The sequence below is a fragment of the Orbicella faveolata genome, unplaced genomic scaffold (genome assembly GCF_042242905.1).
Source record: "Orbicella faveolata isolate gen_17 unplaced genomic scaffold, um_ofav_v1 contig_46, whole genome shotgun sequence".
In the NCBI taxonomy this organism is placed as follows: Eukaryota; Metazoa; Cnidaria; class Anthozoa; order Scleractinia; family Merulinidae; genus Orbicella; species Orbicella faveolata.
This window is the reverse complement of record NW_028301576.1, coordinates 27,200,581-27,225,000: the sequence shown is the minus strand read 5'-3', so window position 1 is coordinate 27,225,000 and position 24,420 is coordinate 27,200,581. Positions and strand designations below refer to the sequence as shown.

At 39.9% G+C, this 24,420-nt stretch overlaps 2 pseudogenes; both read left to right on the top strand.

Moving 5' to 3' along the window:
* Window positions 1-1,974: 1,974 nt before the first annotated feature.
* On the top strand, window positions 1,975-3,614 carry LOC149099320 (uncharacterized; annotated as a pseudogene).
* Window positions 3,615-9,463: 5,849 nt separating this feature from the next.
* Window positions 9,464-10,707, top strand: LOC149099319 (uncharacterized; annotated as a pseudogene).
* The last annotated feature ends 13,713 nt before the right edge of the window (window positions 10,708-24,420 follow it).

Here is a 24,420-nt window from a genome sequence, read left to right as displayed (position 1 = left end):
TTCTACAACAAGCTCATATGATGAAGCAGACCTGTGAAGCAGAGTTGGTAAATCTTAATCCTAAAGTTGTAAGTCCCGCAGTGTTGAGACTGGTTAAGGGGTCACTGCGAGCAATGGCCAATGAGCCAAAGGGCTATTTGAGAAATCTGTTAATAAGAAACGAGTAGCAGCTACCCATGTATTAGTTTTAATGCTGTCCAACGAAAAGAGGCAGAAGAAACCACGACCTCCACACATTGATAATATAGTTGGACGTGATGCATCATGGCCTATATGGTTTGTCCTTCTTTACTTGCATCCCTTCAGCTACTGCTGGGATATAGCAGTTCTTTAAGGTGGTACTATAAAAAAATGTATTCTCTATAGGAGTTTATTACGGAACATTAGTGCTCACACTTTGTGTGCTATCTCACCTTCATTTAAATTACTATTACATAACACTTTTCAAGTATGCATTATTTCATACCACATGGGAGTACGGGAGTAAGGTGTTATAACATGTCCTGGTAAATAGTTTGGTAGCAGCACGCTACTTTCACTTCTTGCATTGCCAGTAGAGCTTTGCTGTATTCTCCTTTCGTCCTGTTTGCTTTATAAGCCATGCCTGGAAGCCGATCGGACAAAATTCATGAAGAACGAGATACTAACAGCAATTCAGCAACAGATCCTCCTACATCGCAAGGATTTGACACAGTGAAATCTCTGTTTAAAACATATCTCAAAACCTGTTTGGAACACAAGGGCAAAGAACTCTAGGATAAACAAAAATACTTGATTTACAGGTAGAGAAGTTCAAATTTAAACATAACCAGAAACAGTTCATATTCAAGGCCAAGCTCAAAAAATAAGTTGGAAAAATCAAAGATGCAAGTGCCCAGAAGGATCGCAAGAAGGTGGCCCAAGCCAAATCGCTGTTGCACAAGAGACAGAAGCTTATCAAGTAGCTCACAGACCCAAGTGAGGTCAGCTGGGAAGCAGTCCAAGAATACAAATCCCAATATATTGCCTCGGACAATGAGGACAACAAGAAAATACGAAGTGTTAGAGTCCCAGCTAATAGGAAAGAAACAGAAAGAAAGGCAGTGATGTCAGCAGCAGAACAGTAAGAAGCGCTATACAAGGCCCAACATGGGCACACTGGACTTTCTGTGGTGTTTGTATCACCATTGTTTCTACTTTACGTTTTTTCTATTTATTTTGTAAGGTGCTTTGTTTCTTCTTGTGTTATATCCACTCCTCGTGAGTTACCAACCAAATTTGACTGTGCTTGTTGTGTTGTGCAAGTTCATGTAATGGTTTAGAAAATAATGAGTGAGAATAATGAAACACCATTTTTCTTAGAAATCTGCATAAAATTTGTCCTCGTTAACACATCTTTAAAGATATATTTTAAGGCCTATATAGTTTTTTGTCAATGGTTTTTCAGTATATAGTGATCATTTTTGAAGTGGCATAATTCTAACCTCTTCCAGGCTTAAGTTACTTGGGCTGCAACATGAAAAAAATAGAACAGCTGTGGGCAAACTTAACAAAAGGTCGACCCGCTATAACAGGATCTGGTATACCCTCTGGTTGGTCAATTTTGACAGGTTTTGTCAACACTCAAGCATTACTAATGAGATGAGAAATGTGATTAGAGCAGTCAGAGACCTTTCAACAAGTGATGGGGCGTTCAAATCTATGATAATTACCACGCTAGAAGATTTTCCCCACATGGAGTGCCTTCGCGAAGAACAGAAGCATTCCATAGAAAATATGGATAATAGCAAAGATATCTTTGCAATCCTTCCCACTAGTTTTGGAAAAAATTTAATCTTTCAACTCTTTCCATAAGTAATCTCATTGATGAATAGAAAAGAAGGCACTGCCACCAACAATCATCATACACAACTTTCATAGATGGCGGGCGCTTAGGTGAAATGGTAACTATAAACATCAAAGTGAGGCTAGAAAGGCCTTGTAGTATCATCAAGCATGGCAGCGATACCAGGAACTTCGAGAAGTGTAGTTGTTCTTACAGAAGAAATACCAGGAGCTTCACTAGATGGACAGAAACAGACTGAATTGAAAAATGAAGAACTCAGATTTTGGTTACAGTGCAGAGGTGACCCAGGGAAAGGCTTAAAAATGAAAGAAGAACTTGTGAAAAGGTGATAAATATTTTGGTTCATTTTGCTTATATTTACCTTTCATTTAAGTCATTGTTTTTCACATACCGTTTTGTTTTCCATAGTACACCATAATTCTTCTATTCTTTAGGGTTGAGCAAAGAATATCCTGGATCCAGATCCAGATCCAGATCCAAGCAGGCTTTACACAAAAAGAAAGCAGCAACAAAGTAGCAAGGATGTGTCGCACTCACAAGGTGATGAGACCACGAGTGCAATCAATTACCCAACAGATGGGTGGGGTACTTTGCTCTCCAAAATGCCAGTGTTCACCAGAGGAGAAATGAATGAGTACATCGCAAGACCTAGCAAAATTATTGGCAATAAAGATCATCATTTGGTGCTGACAACTCTTCAAAAAGTGAAGACATTTCTAGAGGACGAATAGCTCCATGAAATATTGGCAGCCAGTGACCAGCAGTGCTTTTAATTTAAAGCGAAGTGTTATCCCAGCCTTCAGAAAAATGACCCTCCTCATCAATTGAGGCTTGCTTTGTGCATAATAAAGGGAGATGTTTTACACTCTAGTTGTACCTGTGTTGCTGTTGGTTCTTATTTGAGGTATCAGACATCATTCACAGAATCAAACTTTTCTCCCAAAGCTGAATTAACAGCTGTTCCCAGAAATAATGTTGCTTTTCAAAACACTGATCTTTTTCTACAATTTCCTCTGTCCAGTGAAGCTGAAATGGTTGTTCCACAAGCCCTTACCGATGCAGAGAAGTCTCTCCTGACAAATCTAACTGTGGATGAAGACAAAATTCATGCTATTGAAAATAGCACTTATGATCAAGCAGGCTCCACTGAATAAAAGAGTGAACATACTGTTTCACTGCATCAAGCTTTCAGCTAATTGCAAAAAGGCAGAGAAACCATGCAAACCTTGCACAGCCACTCATGCATCCCAAACCCTTTACATTGAAATATGTGGAACATGGCATTAATACGAACCTGTTGCCCTACGAGAATATGAAAAATTTATGTTCAACAGGAAAACACCTGTTGCAGTTCTAAGAAGTGGCCTTGTTGTGTCAAAAAACTTCCTGGTGCTTGGTGCCACACCAGATGCCAAAGTTGTTGATTTTGGATGTTCTTTGTGCTTCAGTTTAGCAGAAGTGAAAGGTCCACATACTAAATTTCATGTGACACCATTGAATGCCTGCTCCAACCCAGATTTTTTTATGGAGAAGATCAGCGCCAGTCCATGTAGACTAAAGAGGAACCATGGATATTACATTGTATTTGTGCCCAAGTGTATGGACAAATGGGCATCGCTGCTGCAAAGTGGTGTGACTTTATTGCTAACACCAGTGAAGGACTCTGTAGGGAGAATTGCCTTTGACCCAGTCTTGGCAAGATCTAAGGAATGAACTTATTCAGTATTATTTTGAACATTTCATGAGTTATGCAGCAGTAGATTTTCAAATTTCACCAACAAGCCATTAAGGATTGGTTAGGGCTTTCTCTAATGTTTTCCTTTTCACTAGCAGGGTTTGTTTCTAAAAGTACAGTGGAATCCAAAATTCTTGAAGCTCCAAGGGAATTAAAATTAGCTTGAGAAATTCAATAAGTTTGGGGTTAAATTGCAACATTGGACTGAGGCAAGGACAATACCTATGGAGAGGTTTGAGAAATCATAAGTACAGGAAATCTTGATACCACTGTATTAAGGCATTAACTTTCATTTTTTGAACATTGAAGAGAGTTCCGGTGTTGATGATTCACCAAAAATGAAAAACATAACAAGTGTAATTTTTTTCCAGCACATAATGTTTTTTTTCTGTTCATTTCCTACTCATTGCTATTGTTTCATTTCATAAGAAAACTCTGTTGTTTTCATGAGAAAACACGGGGTGTTGAAGTGTGATCTAAATGAAACTGTATCATTTTACATACAGATACACTATATTAATTTTGTTGACTTAATTAAGAACCCAACTAATTACATACTTACATAAATATTCGTCATCACTCTGGTAGGAGAAGCAACCACCTGCCTCGAAATATAAAGTACATGTATATACTAAATCAGGTATTTATACTACATTACAAGTATTTATTCTTGTTTTCTTTTTCTTAATTGAAATGTAATGGCCCACAAGTATAATTAGGTAAATTTTGTCAAAGGAATAATCTTGAATGAAGCTAGATGCAAAAGTTTCAGAAACCAGTTTTGATGTCAGCAAATATATTGCAAATCTCCTGTTTACAGTGGCACACCTCATTATCATATGAAACCAACAAGTTAGTCTTTTTTCTGTCTTCAACTACTTTACTTTACATTCAGAGTACCTCTCTCCACCCAGATGTACAAATGACTACTGGGGAATTTAATGCTGGGGACTGGCATCCCATCTAGAGGGGTGTAGAAATATTCCTAGTCGCTTCATTCTATTGAAACCAGGATAAGCCACTTGGTTGGTATGCAGACTTTCTCTTACCTTTACTATTTTTTAATCTGGTAGGTTAAGGTATAGCAGTATGTAGTCAAGCAGTTCACATAATAACATTTCAAATCGTGTGAAGTCTGGATTCATACAGAAATGATACTTGATTGGGCATTGCATAAAATTACACAAACTGTCCACATCTGATTGACCACTTCAAACTGGTGGAGAAGCATGACTCCGTCCCAAATGTGAAAATTCTTAACTTTATTTATTGCTTTTTCCACATGTATATGCAGGCTTTCTATTTCTTGTGTCAAAACAACATCTTCGGCAGGCATTTACGCTGAACTTCCAAGAAAGGGAGGAATGTTTAAAGAAACTCCCAAGGGTAACAAATCTTGTATAGTGAAGCCTTTGTCTGCCATGACTGAATCATTTTTGTTGAGGGGCAAGTCCAACAGTCCACTTCTTACAACTATTTCTCTGTCCAAAATACTTCCTGAGTAAAGCTGACTAATGAAAGTTATAGTACCTGCTGGAGAAATGCCAATAAAGCCCTTTAGGGTTGAATGGTGCTTACAGTTACTAAAAAGCTCACCATTCAGGTGTAAACTGCTAGGCATTTGGCACCTTATTTCTGTGCAGTCAATGATAACCCTTGTTGAGCTATGGTTCTTTTCAAAATCTTCAGCCATTGGTATGTTTGTGGGGTTCACTAGGAAGTGAGATATGTGGTGTATTTTGTTCTCCCGCCGCATAAGAGTCTGGGTACGTCAGTAGCCTCGTTTATGTTCTGTTACGTCAGATCTATGTGCTCTCGGATTATGTCTGCCATGTGCTCGATGTAGCATTGTATTTGTTGTGTTTATTTAAGCTTCAGTACTTAACAAGAACCAAGTTCAAGAAGTGTGTCAGCCAGTGTAAACAAGCTCCCCTAACTCAGAAGGACTGAAGAGGTACCAAGAAGACTGTAGGTTCGGCCAGTGGTTTAATACCTTGTTTGAAGTGGTGAAAACAAGGGACTCATGCCAACCAGAACGTGCTTTGAACCATCAACATCTTCATCATCGCCTCCATGTACCTCTGGAAGTTCTCTTTATGGCAACACTGCTGACAAAGTTGAGGATGAATTTGAGCTATTTGTTCCCAAAAGGTCTGTGAAGAAAGGGAAATCTGCTAAACATAAACTTGACACCACCCAAGAAGTGATGAAACTCATCCAATAGGCTGTAAGAGATGACCCCACAAAAGAAACCATCAGCTTCATAAGGGATGAATTGGAAAAGTCCCTTGAGCATGAATTAAAGTTATTTCAACTCATGCTTGGTAACAGAGCCAATTCAGGCATGCCTCCCTCATCCAGTATGGATACAGGGTTTTATCCACCATGGAATCAAGGTTCTGCCTATCATGAAACAGGGGTTTACCCATCAATGCAAAGTTCTCTGGGGGTACAACAGACCACTCAGGAAAGGATGTCTGAAGGTTCTTACAAGAACCCTTTCCTTTATGGTAATGGTAAGTTCCAGACATTGTAAGTCATGTAGAACTGAAAGTATAAATGTTCATATATACTTCAACCACAGTCCTTAGCACATGACCAGTCATTCTATCCCATCATCCTCAGTGTAAGGATCCCATGAGATTGCACCATCTAATCCCAGTATTCAATGTATGTCCTTTCACGCTTAGAGAGAAAACGTGTACGAATTTAACTGTTCAAAACATTAGCAAAAATTGGAAATTTTTGCTCAACAGACACTTGGAAAGCACAAAATCTGACCTCAGCTATCACTGGGTTCACAGAAAACCACGGTTTTCCCCTGTTTTCCTTCATTCAACGACAAACACATGGTGTTTTGTATGGCTCCACGCTGAGGGTTCAAAATGGCAGATGAGAACCAAGACAACGTTTTTCATTCGGAAGATTTGGAGGATTTAACCTCTGCTGAATCGCTTGACCCACTGGGTGAGCTGCAGAGGGAAAAAACTGTACCCAAACCACAGGTTTCAAAAGGGAGCAGTTCCAAACGAAAGGTGACGTTGCCAAATGTTTCTGCTACAAGCAAACCACGTGCTCATTCACACACTCAACATGAGGTGGTCATAGAAGGCCTTAAAACACTCCAAGAACAACAAACAGCATCTCTAGCCTCGTTAGGGACAGCGATTGCTGATATGGTATCGACTGTGAAAGAATTTATGCACTCTTCTGGGAGCGATACATCCTGGAAGAGGAAAAGAGATGACCTCAGTGAATCAGATGCTGATGAGCACAAGATTGATGACGAGATCGAGTCAGTCGACGTGGACAAGGCGTACGGAAAGCTTGTCAGTGAGGACAAGACGCCAGAAAAACCAGCAGAAGATGAGGACGATGTTCTTGCTGCACTGTCAAAGATTTATGACTCAGAAGGAGCTGGGAGTGATTCAGTTAGTTCACAGTTAGCAAATCTTGTTAACAAAATGGTCAAAACAATGTTGTCAGAGGACAACGCTAAAGAAAAGCTGGGAAAATACTACAGACCTCAGAATTGTGAAAACTTAGTAAGTACAAGAGTCAACCCTGAAATTTGGGCAAAAATGAGATCCAGCTCAAAATCAAGAGATTTAAAAATGCAAAAGATCAAAACTAGCATGCTTGAGAGCATGCATCCCAGGGCTTGAAATTAACTTTTTCATTCAGGAGCCAGCTGGCGACTAACGGAAAAATTTTGGTCGCCAGATCGTAAATTTTGGTCGCCAACTTATTTTATATATAACTTACACAAGAACTCGATTTTATACGTTACTTTGCATGCAAGAAAAGTCACAATTGAAGAGCGAAAACAATTAGAAACAACACAAGTAACACTTAGTTATAAAGCTACCGTTGTTCTCAGGTGATATGTCTCTGCTCCGAAGGTGATGGTTGTCTCCACAGTCATTTTAAATGAAGCAAAGTATAAAACGTTTTAAGAGTGTGGTTTTCATTGTGAGACAAACACGGGTCCTTGCGTATTTTCCCTTTGCTACTTCTTCGAAATGCCGTTCTTTATTTTGTACTTGCTTGCCTCGACACCTTTCACTCACGTAAATCTGCAACTGATTGGTATCTGCCGCCATTTTCATGGCAAATGAAAAGCACATGGCGTTGAAGTGCGCCTGCGATGCCAGTTTGAAACAATATGGTGCGCCGTGAACGCAGTATCAACCTGTTGAAATACATTCAATTTTTTCGATTATCGTGTAATATTCAGACATTATTTTACTGGGGACGGAAAGGTGAGTTGTATACTAGCTACCATATCCGATTGATTTCCTAATATAAAGATTTAAAAACAAAAGTTGTGTCGTGGTTTTCTTTAGTTATCGGACAAAACGCGAGTCACCAGCTGGCGACCAGTTCTGAAAATTTAGTCACCAGTGCTCAATTTTTGGTCGCATTGGCGACCAGTGAGTCGCAATTTCGAGCCCTGCATCCAATCATTAGTTTGACAGACAAACTCTTGGCTTTGAAAAGTAAACCTCAAAATATCAGCAAGGAAGATGTATCGTGTTTCCTCTGGTTTACTTTGGATTCATTGACTCTTATTTCACATTCCGTTTATGAAGCCAACCTTATCAGACGAGAGCTGATCAGACCAGATCTTAATGAACACTATAAACAACTTTGCAGCTCTCAAACTCCAATATCAAAATTTTTATTTGGAGATGACCTGCCCAAGGCAGTCAAGGAAATAAGCCAAACCAACAAGGTCAGCCAGCAAGTATCTTATTCAAAGCATGGCACATTTTCCAAACATGGATCCAACAATTTCAAGAGACAAGGATCATATCCAAATCGTCAAAATCATTTTTTGTTCCAAGGCCAAAGACAACAGAGGAAACCACCTTCAAAATTCAAAACACACAAAGGCACCTGTGTGGAACACACAAAGTAGCTCCTGATCAATTGGGAAGCCAGGTGAGCATCCCACTCTATACATTCGATCCATGCACAGCAGGTGGATTGAAAAATTTTCTTTCAAAATGGCAAACCATCACCTCAGATCAAAGAATCCTTGATGCTATTAGAGGGGTCACAATTGACTTAAATGAGCAACCCACTCAGTGTTTTATACCCAGCCAGTACAATTTGAATCCATTGGAGGTAGAAATCATTGATCAACAAACTGAATGTTTTCTTGAAAGGGGGATCATTGAGAAGACCACACACTCAACTGGAGAGTACATTTCTATTGTTTTCATATGCCCAAAGAAAGATAGCTCCCACCACCTTACTCTGAAACTCAAACAACTGAATCAATCAATACAATATCACCATTTCAAGATGGAGAATCTTAAGAATGCTATCACTCCAATAACCCCAAATTGCTTTATGGCTATCATTGACTTCAAAGATGCTTATTATTCAGTGCCAGTCAATGTAAATCACCGGAAATATCTGAGATTCATTTGGAAAAACCAACTTTTCCAATATACCTGCCTTCCAAATGGTTGAAGTAGTGCATCTAGGGTGCTTACTAAAATACTTAAACCTGCTTATGTTACGCTACAATCCCAAGGATTTGAAAATGTGGGTTACATTGATGACTCATACCTTCAAGGAGGCACCTTTGCAGATTGTGACACTAATGTTGCTGCCACCACCAACCTTTTTGGAGATCTTGGGTTCATTTTGAACCAAGAGAAAGATAAGACAGATAATCACTTTCCTGGGTTTTGTTTTGAATTCAGTTGCCAAGACTGTTGCCGTGACACCAGGCAAGGCTACAAAATTAGTCACAAAAGCTAAAACAATACTTGGAAAACAATCACCCTCAATTAGGAAAGTGTCTGAAACTGATTGGCTTACTGGTCTCCAGTTTTCTAGGTGTCATACATGGTCCACTATTTTATAGACAGTTAAAGCTTGACAAAACAATGGCCTTAAAAGCCAACAATGCTAATTTTGATGCTGTCATGACTCTTTCAGACACATCAAAGTCTGATCTAAACTGGTGGATAACACGCACACATACCACTTTCAATCAGGTATCACACAGCAGCCCCAGTGTCACTATTTACTCTGATGCATCCTTGAGTGGCTGGGGTGGGGTCATGAATGATGTGTCTACTGGAGGTCTTTTTTCAGAGGAAGAACAGACAAACCACATTAATTATCTTGAGATTTTGGCTTGTTTTTTCACACTTAGAACTTTCTGTCCTAGTCTAAGAAATTGTCATATCAAGGCAATGATTGACAATACAACCGCAATTTCTTACAGTAATAACCTGGGTGGAAGAACTATTTCATGCAATCGGCTAACAAGAAATTTGTGGCTGTAGTGTATTGAAAGAAACTTATGGATTACCGCAGCCCAAATCCCAGGAAAACTTAATGTCATAGCTGATAGCGAATCAAGGAAAACCTACCAAGACATTGAATGGAAACTTGACCCACTTGTTTTTAACAAGATTTCTTCTTTCTGGGGTAAACCCTCAATAGACCTTTTTGCATTGAGACTCAATTTTCAGTTTAGACCTTTTGTCTCATGGAAACCAGACCCAGAAGCCTCTGCAATTGATGCTTTTTTAATTACCTGGAAGGAGCAAAATTTTTATGCGTTTCCTCCTTTTGCCGTAATCAGCAGGGTACTACAGAAAGCAGAGCAGGATCAATCACACGGTATAATCATTGTCCCACTTTGGACCACTCAGATCTGGTGTCCTCGTCTGCTGTGGATGTTAGTAGATCATCCAGTTCTTCCACCATGTTCCCCTCATTTACTGACACTTCCAACAAATCATCATCTGAGACACCCACTCCACAACAAGCTAAAACTAATGGCATGCAGGTTGTCTGGGATTCTTTGCGAACAAGAGGAGTTTCAGAGAAAGCTTCAGCAGTTATCCTCAACTCCTGGAGAGGAACCACTCAAAAACAATACCAGGTCTACCTTAAAAAGTGGTACAGTTTTTGCAATAAAAGGGGTTTTGATCCCTACTCAGTTTCTTCCATAAAGGCTCTGGATTTCTTGGCTGAATTGTTTGAACAGGGCTTAGGCTACAGCACGCACAACACTGCCAGATCTGCATTATCACAAGTATTACCTCCTTAAGCTAGAGTTCCTTTTGGAGAACTACCCCTTACCAAACAGTTCGTGAAAGTGTAAGGGGATCACATGCCTACCCTGTATATTCTCTGTCTGGACCCACCCAGGGTTTTATGACCAATTATTTGTCGCATTTGTTCACTCTCTTGATTTTGAATTCTGGGATTGGTGCAATCTCATGTGATCCCCTTACACTTCGTGATGATGGGATAGAATCCATATCAAACTTCAACTTACAGGTAAGTCTCGTTTCATTTTCCAATTATTTGCAAAATCACTGGCACATCCAAATGGGAAACTACACCAGTGTCAAAACAAAACAGGAAAAGCCACAACTGAAAGCTCTTGACACTGGAAAATCGTTTTTGTGGAAGAATGGGGTTTTTGTTTATCTTCCTTTCAGGTACAACATTGCAGTCAAACACCACCATTCAAGACAAGTAAATTCATACAGAACCTGCTCTTATCCCACTTGGTTTCGTAACATTAAAACTGCATAATTTTCTTAAATCTAGTACAACTTTTGCGTCGTATTTTTTTGTTTTTGTTTTTGTATTTTTCGTTTTTTTTTGGCTGTACATTCTCTTCGAAGAATTACCACACTTATCTTTCAACTGAACTTCAACCCACAACATTCCTTCCTCCCTCTTTATAGGAACAAGAAGATCTGTTAGATCTTATAACCACGCTTATAAAATGTAACTGTTTTCTTAGCACTACAGTCACAACTCAGTGCACATTCCAAAGCAGTCCTTGGCGATTCGTTGATTGCTGTAGACACCACATCACTTGATCAACACAAACTGTATGATTGCACCATCGCTCTTAGCCTTTGTGAAATTTAAAATCACCTGATCAATTTGTAGCACAGCTGACAACAACAACAACACTGTTTATCCCGTTGAAGCCCTGATTTTTTTCAGGCTTCTTCTTTCCAGTTGCTTAAATTGGAAAATTTACTGCGATGATCATACTTCACTTTCACCTACTACCGCAGTTCAAATATGAATTATTTCATATATACTTCACACTGTTTAACTGTTTAACTGTTTAAGCCTCTTATTGCACCATCACTTGTAGCTGTTGTGAAATCTTTGATTGCGCCATCAGTCGTAGCCGTTGTGAAATCTCCAATGACGTAATGGTCTTAGTCTGGAACTTTCTCCGGAATATGAAAATTCACTTAATGTTTTCCATGAGTAGTCACACGAGTCACACAATTCAAGAAACATTGTCCATGGCTATCTTTGGTATGGTGGTTATTTCCCTACCGATGACATAATCCTTACATGTTCTGACACGTTCATTGCTTGGCTTGCAAATATCTAACTTTGCTTCCGATTTCTGAACTCGCTTCAATAAAACAGCACAACAATTCACTTCTCTAGTCTAAAAATATGCAAAGTACTCAGAATTCTAAGAAGACTGTAGCTCCTGGCTGAATAAACTTGCAAAGTAAACACCATCTTAAAATTGTCACGTAGCGAAATTGAAAGATGAAAGATCAGTGCATTCTATGGCTGACGTAATAATTTTTTCAGCGTATTTATTATTCCCTCCGAATCCAACTCTTCAATAAAACCAAAAGAAAATATATTTTTACACACAATAAAGAAAACAGTATCCATAACATTGTCCATGTATTAATGTTTCCACAACTTTTGGCGAATAAACATAACAGGTTGCATGATTCAAAATTTGGCCAAGAGGAAGTTTGGGTCTGGTCACCAACTAAATGGAAAAAAAAAAAAAAAAAAAAAAAAATGTGTAGAACATGAACCGTGCTCGGCCCATGGCTGCACAGTTAATTACATGTACATTGTACGATGACCTAGTATTCAGTATGCACCAGTGTATCACGTACATAACTTTAACACCCAGTGTAACAGCACATCCTAGTGACCCAACAATACAACCCACACTACACTTAAATTTGTAGCTATAATTACTGGAATGACCATTTTGTATTCACTGCCATTTACAACAATTTCCAGAATCCTCAGAAAGGTTTTTGATTACAGAGACATTTCTGATGGTGATAGTGATGACAGTAATCTTGCCTATTTCGCACTATACTACCGAGATTAATACATTCAAAATCCATCCAATTTGACAAGCTGTTTCCTTCTTTCAAATTAGGTCACCATCTCAACAGTTGCCTACAGATCAAACAGCTGAATATGTACACCAAGTCAGTGACATCCGCACACCTAAATCAGGAACTGTACACTCTGATTTCAATCTTCAAATGTCCCCTACAAAAGTGGCATGTGGAATATGTTATTCCCCCTTGAAGCGGCTCAAATTGAAAGAATTTGAAGACAAAAAGATTCCTGTCATTATAGACAATGTTCAACCCTCAGTGGCTCAATACAGAGCAACAGAACAGGAATATACTGTAAAGAAGAAATCAAAAATAACTCCATCTGTAGTTAATTATTCTTTCAGTGAGACCTTTTCCCAGACTGCATTTATACTTGATCAAAGAGCAGAAATTTCTGATTATCAGACAATAAAAAATGTAGCAAAAGTAATCTCACAAGGAGATGAATCTTCCAGGCAAACCATGATGAAAGACCAGGCAAACCATTTATTTACTTTTATCCCTGTTGAGTTAGGCATTCTTGTTCTGTTACAGCTTGCGGAGTTATTTCTTTCAACATAATTATAACAGTGAATTTTAAATAAAGGTTTATTTTACTATGTGCAAATCCAGTAAAACTCATAAATTGATATCGCCATGCAATTTAACACTTTCAACACTATAGAGTATGATCAATACCCTACCCATCCGTACTTGACAAAAATATACATCCAAATCTCTTTATAATGCACACCCTCCGGACCATTATCCGGCTTCCGTGATAACAAGATTCCACAACAGCGAAGTGTGATGAGACTTTGGTTACGAACTGTCACAGATAACATATGGTATACAATTTTAAGATCTGATTTCTCTGAATTTGTAGTACACATTTACTTCCATACATCATACAATGCAGGTCCAATTACTTTACAAACAACTTGAGACCTGCCTTCATGAAACTGTATTTACTATGTTTCCAACGTCATCCAATACCTCCAAATTGCTTCTTCAGACCACAGGAAGTGTCTGCAATTTTTCCATTATAGTGGGAGCCATTTCTCGTACATTTCTTTGTACCTTCAGCCACAGATACGAGTTCTATCCATGAAAGGGGGGTGTCCGTAATCCAACATATTTTATCATTCACATGGGATCCAAATTTCATCATCCACGACCACAAAACCCTAAGTAACACGTTTGTTCAGTAATCATCAATATTTAACAGTCCCTCTAGACAATGGATACCTGTTCAACTGCCCTTTCTTCCAAACATCTACTCTTGCTGTAGACAACTGCCGAAACATACCTCTAGATTATTTCAACTGGCCATAGAACAAATCGTTAACTCCCAGGCAACAATGTTCATGAGATTACACATTAGACCCACGTACCCCTCAGGTACGTATTTTTAACTATGAAATTGTTGTTATAAGTGTATTTCTTGTACAACTACAATTATTTTATTATTAATGAGGTTTTTCACGGTTTTGAACTAGGATCAAAACTCTAAATATCTTGATCTGGTGTTTCATTGGGTATCAAGATCCATCCACCTGACATGAATGGGTGATGTTTAATGGCTGGCCACTTTATGAATTATTAATGAGTTTGAGAAGTAACCATGTCTGTTGTTTTAGAAGAATTTGAGAAAAGTAAGCATGTTAGAAAGGAGAAGGAAGACTTGTGGCTGAATGTAATAAAAAGATAAATTGGTTTCACAAAAGGCCAACTGAATTTTAGTAGCAAGAGCAGCCAACAACAGCAGCTAAAGAACACTCTGGCATCAAAAGAACTAGACACGGCATTTGCAAGTGGAGGAACAAAATTATGAAGCTGAAATTAAAAAAGCCAGTTTTCTTTGTAAACTCTTCTCCTGAAGCTATCGTTCATTTAGTTAAAAGGCATTGCTTATAAAACAAAACAGAAAATTACACCCGTCATTCTCCAGAATTTTGTGGCAACACGCTAAAATTAGACCTGAGTGAATAAGCCAATCGAATGGGAGCATTGGTCGTCTGTTGGGACCGGTGATTGGCCGGCTGAACACCTTAGCCTTGTTATATCAGATCGCGCCGTGTTTAAATTAGTAACAAACAGTCCCTTAAACCAAGACAGCAGTTCCTTAAAATAAGGTTATCTAGTTTACCCTGTTTTAGGGAAGGTGGTCCTTACCTTTCTAACGCAAATTTAAGTAGTGTTCTCTCTTAAATTAAGTAACTGCTTTTTGTAGTGTATATAAATACATAAAAGTCATCAATACTAAGAAGACTGCAAACAAGTCAGGTGGGTCTAATTTATTGACTTCCATTTTGAGGTCTACAAATTATTAATTAACTTGAAAGGAAGTGCCCTGGCAAGCAAAATTTAAGAGTTACCTGCCTAAAGGTCCGGTAATACAGGTAACATTTTCTTCAACTTGTCTCGCACCATTGTGGCATTGCAAGTTGAAACACATTGTTGCACGTATTACCACGTATGTTACCACTTGTCTCGCAGAAAAATACAGTGTTGTACGTTGAGGCAACATGTAGCGCAAAGTAGAGTCAAGTTCTACTTTCTGCAACAAATTTTAGTTTTGCTGCTCATATTACCACTGGAGCTACAACTTGTCTCACAGCAAATTTGAATTCAACGCTTGTCATTGGCTCTCATGAACTGTGGCAACGCGGCAAATAAAAAACATGGCAGACGGTGAAGACGAGCCTGAATTCAAAGTAGACCAGCAACTCTTGGAAAGTCATAACTTTGCACTGTACAAACACCTCGAGGGCTATCACAGTCTTTGGAAGACCTGGTTTGTCCCTTCAAAACAAGCAGGAAGAAAGGCAAAAGGCTTTGAAGAACTGTCGCAAAAATACAACTTTTCGCCTGGCTACCTGAAATGACACTGAGCTTCATACTGAGAGAACTTCGCTGACACGGAAAATTAAAAAGAAAATGACGGCCAGAAGTCGAAGTGGAACTCCGTCGAAACGCTAAATTATATCAAAGAAGGCGCCATCTTTATTTACACACGATTGACCAATTATATATGCTCATAGAATTAGTCAGACTTGCAACACTGTATTTTGCTGCGAGACAAGTTGGTCAAAGACGTGGTAATGCGCGCAACATTAGTAGATGAACAAGACAGCTCATATTTAGTTATATATCATGACGGCATATGCTAGACTTGCCTATTCGAGGTGTAAGACCCGATGTGTAAGAGCCGATCGAGGTGTAAGAGCGGAGCTGAGAGCGGCAAAAATTGTCCGCGCTCGAAAGCACGAATTGCGGCGAACCTAAAACCGCGGAAAAACAGTTAGATTTATGCAGGATATTTTTTCAACGTACCCGGTTCTTCAGCAACTTGACTAAGGACACTGATTTAATACTAAGAGTAGCTCGTACCTGTTCATATTCCTTGTTACCGCCGACCGCCTAACAACAAATCAGCTGAATGAATGAGATGACAAATGTATAAGGCAGCGTTTTGCACGGTCAGGGTGCGAGAAGAGATGGGTTTTGTGACCATGTCAATATCTGAAGCCGACGAGACTTAAAGAACAGTGGCAACACAGGTTCAAACTAACCAACTTTTCACGGCATACGGGTAACGAGATCATTTCGCGAGCGGAGAAATTTAAATAACATCTAGTGAGGGTCAACTTCATGTATCAGCACAAAGTATATTATCCGACTAATACACCCCTAAAAAGCACTATACATCCTCGTACAGTACTATACACCGCTATACAGTACTATACACCCCTATATAGCACTATACAACCCTACACAGCACTATACACCCTTATACAGCACTACACACCCCTATGCAGCACTATACACCCCTATACAGCACTATATACCTCTAAACAGCACTATACAGCACTATACACCCCTATACAGCACTATACACCCATACATAGCACTATACATCCCTATACAGCAGTTTACACCCCTATACAGCACTATAAACCCCTATACAGCACTATACAACTCTATACAACACTATACCCCACTATACAGCACTATACACTCCTATACAGCACTATACACCCAAATACAGCACTATACACCCCTATACAGCACTATACACCACTATACAGCACTATGCACCACTATACAGCACTATACACCCCTACACAGCACTAGACACCCCTATACAGCACTAGACACCCCTATCCAGTACTATACACCCCTATACAGCACCATCCACCCCCATAAAGCTCTATACCTCCCTATAAGGTACTATACACCCCTATACAGCACTATACAGCACTATACACTGAAACACAGCACTATACAGCCCTATAAAGCACTATACACCCCCGTACAGCACTATACAACCCTATACAGCGCTATACACCCCTATACAGCACTATGCACCCCTATACTGCACTATACAACCCTATAGAGCGCTATACACCCCTATAAAACACTATACACCCTTATACAGCACTATAAAGCACTATATACCCCTATACAGCAGTATACAGCACTATACACCCTATACAGCACTATACACCCCTATACAGCGCTATACACCCCTATAAAGCACTATACATCCCTATACAGCAGTATACAACCCTATATAGCACTATAAATCCCTATAGAGCACTATACATCCCTTTACAGCACTGTACACCACTATACAGCACTATACACCCCTAACCAGCACTATACACCCCTATACAGCAGTATAAAGCACTATAAACCCAAATACAGCAATACTCACCCTTATACAGCACCATAAAACCCTATACAACACTATACACCCCTATACAGCATTATACACCCCTATACAGCACTATACACCCTAATGCAGCACCATACACCCCTACACACCACCATACACCCCTATACAGGACTATACACACCTATACAACACTAGACACCCCTATACAGCACTATACACCCCTAAACAGCACTATGCAGCACTATACACCCCTATACAGCACTATACACCCATATACAGCACTATACATCCCTATAAAGCAGTATACACCCCTATACAGCACTGTAAACCGCTATACAGCACTCTACACCCCTCTATAACAGTATACGCCACTATACAGCACTTTGCAGCACTATACATCCCTATACAGCACTATACACCCCTATACAGCACTATACAGGACTATCCCACCCTATACAGCACTAAACACTTCTATAAATTACTATACATTCCTATACAGCAGTATACACCCCTATATAGCACTATAAACTGCCATACGGCACTATACACCCTTATACAGCACTATACACCCTTATACAGCACTATACACCCCTCTATGGCACTATACACCCCTATACAGCACTTTACACCCCTATACAGCACAATACAGCACTATACACCCCTATACAGCACTATACACCCATATACAGCATTATACGTCCCTATGCAGCAGTATACACCCCTATAGAGCACTATTAACCCCTATACAGCGCTATACACCCCTACACAGCACTATACACCCCTTTACAGCACTATAAACCCCTATACAGCATTATACACCCCTATACAGTACTATACACCTCTATACAGGACTATACACCCCTATAAAGCACTATACACCCAAATACAGCACTATACACCCCTATACAGCACTATACACCCCTATAGAGCACCATGCACCGAAGTACAGCACTATACAGCACTATACATTGAAATACAGCACTATACACCCCTATACAGCACTCTACACCCCTGTATTGCATTATACACCCCTATACAACAGTATATGCCACTATACAGCACTATACATCCCTATGCAGCACTATACACCCCTATACAGCACTACACACCCCTATACAGTGCTATAAACCCCTATACAGCACTATACATCCCTATACAGCACTATACACCCCTATACAGCACTATACAACCCTATACAGCACTACACACCCCTATACGGTGCTATAAACCCCTATACAGCACTATACATCCCTATACAGCACTATACACCCCTATACAGCACTATACAACCCTATACAGCACTACACACCCCTATACAGTGCTATAAACCCCTATACAGCACTATACATCCCTATACAGCACTATACACCCCTATACAGCACTATACAACCCTATACAGCGCTATACATCCCTATACAGCACTATACACCCCTATACACCACTATACACCCGTATACAGCACTATACAGCACTATACAGCACTATACAGCACTATACACCCCTATACAGCACTATACAGCAGTATACACCCCTATACAGCACTATACACCCTGATGTAGCACTATACACCCCTATACAGCAGTAGACGCCCCTATATAGCACTAGACACCCACAAAACTATATATAACACTATACATAACATAACACCTGTAACACTATACATGAATACATCTAGAAACTGTTTTTCATTGAAGCGGCTGTCATTTTGTTAAGAAGAGAATACTGCTACTCTACACACTATCTACCACAGAATAGATAGTGAGTAGCGTAGCCAATAAGCTCACAGCATTCGTAATAGAACACTGGCAGATTTATACTAATACTGAACAGATGCACGGCAACATGGAATTTAATTATATATACGCGGTCTACTATGTATTTGCATTTGAAAAATGGCGAAACGACTGGCCATACTGTCGGATGGATGTAATTTTTCTTAAATAAAAATCAACTATCGACTGTGAACTCAACAAACGGAAGATATTTTACTTGATATCTGTGGAAGGTTAAGAAAACTATTAGCTGAGAAGGTTGAACAAGGTGATCGCTATTGTTCTATTCCCTAGCATCAAAGCATCTAGAAAACAAATTTTACCTTGACAATTTTAGTTTATTATTTAAAAATAGATTGAAATGGGGATTGAAGCCTAATATTCGAATAACCCCATCCCTTGACCTGAGCTATGGCCCAGGTGTATTCTATTCATAAGTACTGGTCGTGGTAAGGACAATACAGGAGTTGTTAATTAATAATTGGAAAACCCAAACAATGAATATTTAAAAGTCCTGTAAACCTAAAGCCACTTTATTCAGCCTGCTTAGCAGTCGTTTGCGTTAAAGAGGGGTTTTTTTGTTTGCACGAGAGGTCCCGCATAAGGATGTATAGTAATCTATAGTGCTATATAGGGTTGTATAGAGGTGTTTGGGAATGTATAGGGCTGTATACGTGTTTTAGAGATGTATCGTGTTGTACAGTGTCTGTGTCAGGTTGTATAGGGGTGTTTTAAGTTGTATAGGGATGTAAAGTGCTGTATAGGGGTGTATAGTGTTGTATAGGGATGTATAGTGCTGTATAGGGGTGTATAGTGCTGTATAGGGATGTATAGTGCTGTATGGGGGTGTATAGTGCTGTATAGGGGTGTATAGTGTTGTATAGCGGTGTATAGTGCTGTATAGGGGTGTATATTGCTGTATGGGGTGTATAGTGCTGTATAGAGGTGTATAATGCTTTATAGGGGTGTGTAGTGCTGCTTATGGGTGTATAGTGTTGTATAGGAGTGTATAGCGCTGTATAGGTATGTATAGTGCTGCATAGGGGTGTATAGTGCTGTATAGGGGTGTATAATGCGTTATGGGGTGTATACTGCTGTATAGGGGTGTATAGTGATGTATAGGGGTGTATGGCGCTGTATAGGGGTGTATAGTGCTGTATAGGGGTGTATAGTGTTGTATAGCGGTGGATAGTGCTGTATAGGGATGTATAATGGTGTATGGGGGTGTATATTGCTCTATAGGGTTGTCTAGTGCTGTATAGGGGTGTATAGTGTTGTATAGCGGTGTATAGTGCTGTATAGGGGTTTATAGTGCTGTATAGGGGTGTATAGTGTTGTATAGGGATGTATAGTGCTGTATAGGGATGTACAGTACTGTACAGGGGTGTATAGTGCTGTTTAGGGGTGTACAGTGCTGTATAGGGGTGTATAGTGCTGTTTAGGGCTGTAGAGTGTTCTAGAAGGGTGTATAGTGCTGTATAGAGATGTGTAGTGCTATATAGGGGTGTTTAGTGCTGTATAGAGGTGTATAGTGCTGTATAGGGGTGTATAGTGCTGTATAGGGATGTATAGTACTGTATAGGGGTGCATAGTACTGTAAAGGAATGAAGAGTGCTATGTAGGGGTGTATATTGCTGTATAGGGATGTATAGTGCTGTACAGGGGTGTACAGTACCGTATAGGGGTGTATAATGCTGTATAGGGGTGTATAGTGCTGTTTAGGGGTGTATATGGCTGTTTAGGGGTGTATAGTGCTGTATAGGGGTGTACAGCGATGTATAGTGCTCTATAGGGGTGTATAGTATATATGTATAGTGCTATACAGGAGTGTATAGTGCTGTATAGGGGCGTACATTGCTATATAGGGGTGTATAGTGGTGTTTAGGGTTGTATAGTGTTGTACAGGGGTGTATAGTGCTGTATAGGGATGTATGGTACTGTATAAGGGTGTATAGTACTGTAAAGGAATGTATAGTGTTTTATAGTGGTGTATAGTGCCGTATAGGGATGTATAGCGCTGTACAGGGGTGTATAGTGCTGTATAGGGGTGTATAGTGCTGTATAAAGGTGTCTAGTGCTGTATAGGGTGTACAGTGCTATATAGGGGTGTATAGTGCTGAATAGGGGTGTATAGTGCCGTATAAGGATGTATAGTGCTGTACAGGGGTGTATAATGCTGTATAGGAGTGTATAGCGCTGTATAGCGGTGTATAGTGCTTTATAGGGGTGTCTAGTGTTGTATAGGGGTGTATAGTGTTGTATAACGGTGTATAGTGTATAGTGGTGAATAGTAACGTATAGTGCTGCATAGGGGTGTATGGTGCTTTATAGGGATGTATAGTGCTGTATTTGGATGTATAGTGGTGTCTAGTGCTGTATACGGTTTTATAGCGCTGTATAGGGGTGTATAGTGCTGTATAGGGCTGTATAGTGTTGTATACCGGTGTTTAGTGCTGTATAGGGGTGTATAGTGCTGTATGGGGGTGTATAGTGCTGTATGGGGGTGTATAGTGCTGTATAGGGATGTATAGTGCTGTATGGGGGTGTATAGTGCTGTATAGGGGTGTATAGTGTTGTATAGCGGTGTATAGTGCTGTATAGGGGTGTATATTGCTGTATGGGGTGTATAGTGCTGTATAGAGGTGTATAATGCTTTATAGGGGTGTGTAGTGCTGCTTATGGGTGTATAGTGTTGTATAGGAGTGTATAGCGCTGTATAGGGATGTATAGTGCTGCATAGGGGTGTATAGTGCTGTATAGGGGTGTATAATGCGTTATGGGGTGTATACTGCTGTATAGGGGTGTATAGTGATGTATAGGGGTGTATGGCGCTGTATAGGGGTGTATAGTGCTGTATAGGGGTGTATAGTGTTGTATAGCGGTGGATAGTGCTGTATAGGGATGTATAGTGGTGTATGGGGGTGTATATTGCTCTATAGGGTTGTCTAGTGCTGTATAGGGGTGTATAGTGTTGTATAGCGGTGTATAGTGCTGTATGGGGTGTATAGTGCTGTATAGAGGTGTATAATGCTTTATAGGGGTGTGTAGTGCTGCTTATGGGTGTATAGTGTTGTATAGGAGTGTATAGCGCTGTATAGGGATGTATAGTGCTGCATATGGGTGTATAGTGCTGTATAGGGATGTATAGTGGTGTATGGGGGTGTATATTGCTCTATAGGGTTGTCTAGTGCTGTATAGGGGTGTATAGTGTTGTATAGCGGTGTATAGTGCTGTATAGGGGTTTATAGTGCTGTATAGGGGTGTATAGTGCTGTATATGGGTGTATAGTGTTGTATAGGGGTGTATAGTGCTGTATGGGGGTGTATAGGGGTGTATAGTGCTGTTTAGGGGTGTATAGTGCTGTATAGGGGTGTATGGCGCTGTATAGGGGTGTATAGTGCTGTATAGGGGTGTATAGTGTTGTATAGCGGTGGATAGTGCTGTATAGGGATGTATAGTGGTGTATGGGGGTGTATATTGCTCTATAGGGTTGTCTAGTGCTGTATAGGGGTGTATAGTGTTGTATAGCGGTGTATAGTGCTGTATAGGGGTTTATAGTGCTGTTTAGGGGTGTACAGTGCTGTATAGGGGTGTATAGTGCTGTATAGGGGTGTATAGTGTTGTATAGGGGTGTATAGTGCTGTATGGGGGTGTATAGGGGTGTATAGTGCTGTTTAGGGGTGTATAGTGCTGTATAGGGGTGTATAGCGCTGTGTAGGAGTGTATAGTGCTGTTTAGGGGTGTGTAGTCGTGTATAGTTGTGTGTAGTGCTGTATAAGGATGTATCGTACTGTATAGTCCTCTAGAATGGAGTGTAGGAGTGTATAGGGGTGTACACTGTATGCTATTACATGTAGTTTCCCCTCGACCCCCACCAGATGTTTTTGAGTATTCTCCTTCGCGAGCTGACAAAACATCACAACTGAACGATTGTTCCCAGACAACATCTGGGTCTCCTCCATCGCGGCCCGCAATGGCGTGCGCACATATTCACAGAACCGGTTCAGGGCCCCGTTTCTCGAGGATCCCGAAAAGTTTTCGCTCCCGGAAAGCGGCAGCAAAATCTCAAACCTTATGACTTTAGAGCCATATATTTCATGCGCATATTTTTAATATAAAGAGAGGTTCTCTTTATACAAGAAGTTTCAGGCGTATACCCCTCTCTGTCTTTAAATACCAATCAACTAACAATTAATAGAGGGGGTAAGTTTCTAAGGAAACTGGGTTCTGCGTCGGTGGGGAGTATAACAAGATAATTTGGTTTTATCGACTGGGTTGATAATGTGAACTGTACGGAGCCCATTAAGTGCTATTAAATTACACTTTCAATTTTAAATGTCCCCTGAAGTTTTGCCCGCGTTCTGTCTTTTCTCCCGACTTTTTTCCTGCGTATTCATTTTTTTCCCGACTTTTTTCTCGACTTTTTTCCCGACTTTTTGTAGAAGGCTGTTGACCCCAATCTAGTTTCTGCTGTGCACTTAGTGAACATTGCGGATTATTATAGCTGTTAAAACGCGGTATTTTCTCTTCAGTGGGACGCCAAAATGGCTAGCGCTTTTGCCGTGCTTCTAATTCTGACATTTGTTTTGAAAGCGTCCACATGTGATGGTGTTCGACTTGCAAACTACATTCCTACATTGCAAGAATACCCTGCTGGACGTTATGATCTAATCGAAAGCTATTTTCATCTTGGACCGGAATATACAGAGATTTTGTTGTTTCTTGTTTTCAGTCATGGCATCAACTCAAGCCTTAGATAGTTAAAAGGGATTTTAAAAGCCAAAGGACTCGGACGAAGAAGAACCCCGGCGATTTAAGGTGGCCGAACACAGTTTTCGAGTGCCTATGCATAATTCACAATTACTTTTAAACTATTTACGCTTTGGCGCCTATTTTTTCCAAGAGTCAAGGTTAACCACATAAGGGTTTATTATCGCATTTTGTCTAAGGTGTGTGCTGTTGCCATGACAACGGGGCTGGTTGAAAGCAAGGCTTCAAAAATGGTCTTTCTTTTTTTTTTAAATCCCCACTACGAATTGACATTAAATCCCTTCTGTCAACATTGTTCGAATAGAATTTTGACATAGACGATCTTTGCAATTCGCCGTAAATCGTTTTCACTGCATGTTCTGTATTATTCAAAATTCCCTATGTCAAAATTCAGATTTTTTGTGATAGATCATTCACGTGGTTTCTGAACTATTTTTTTTTTTTTGCCAAATGTCTTGAAATTCAAACGACTGGAGCGT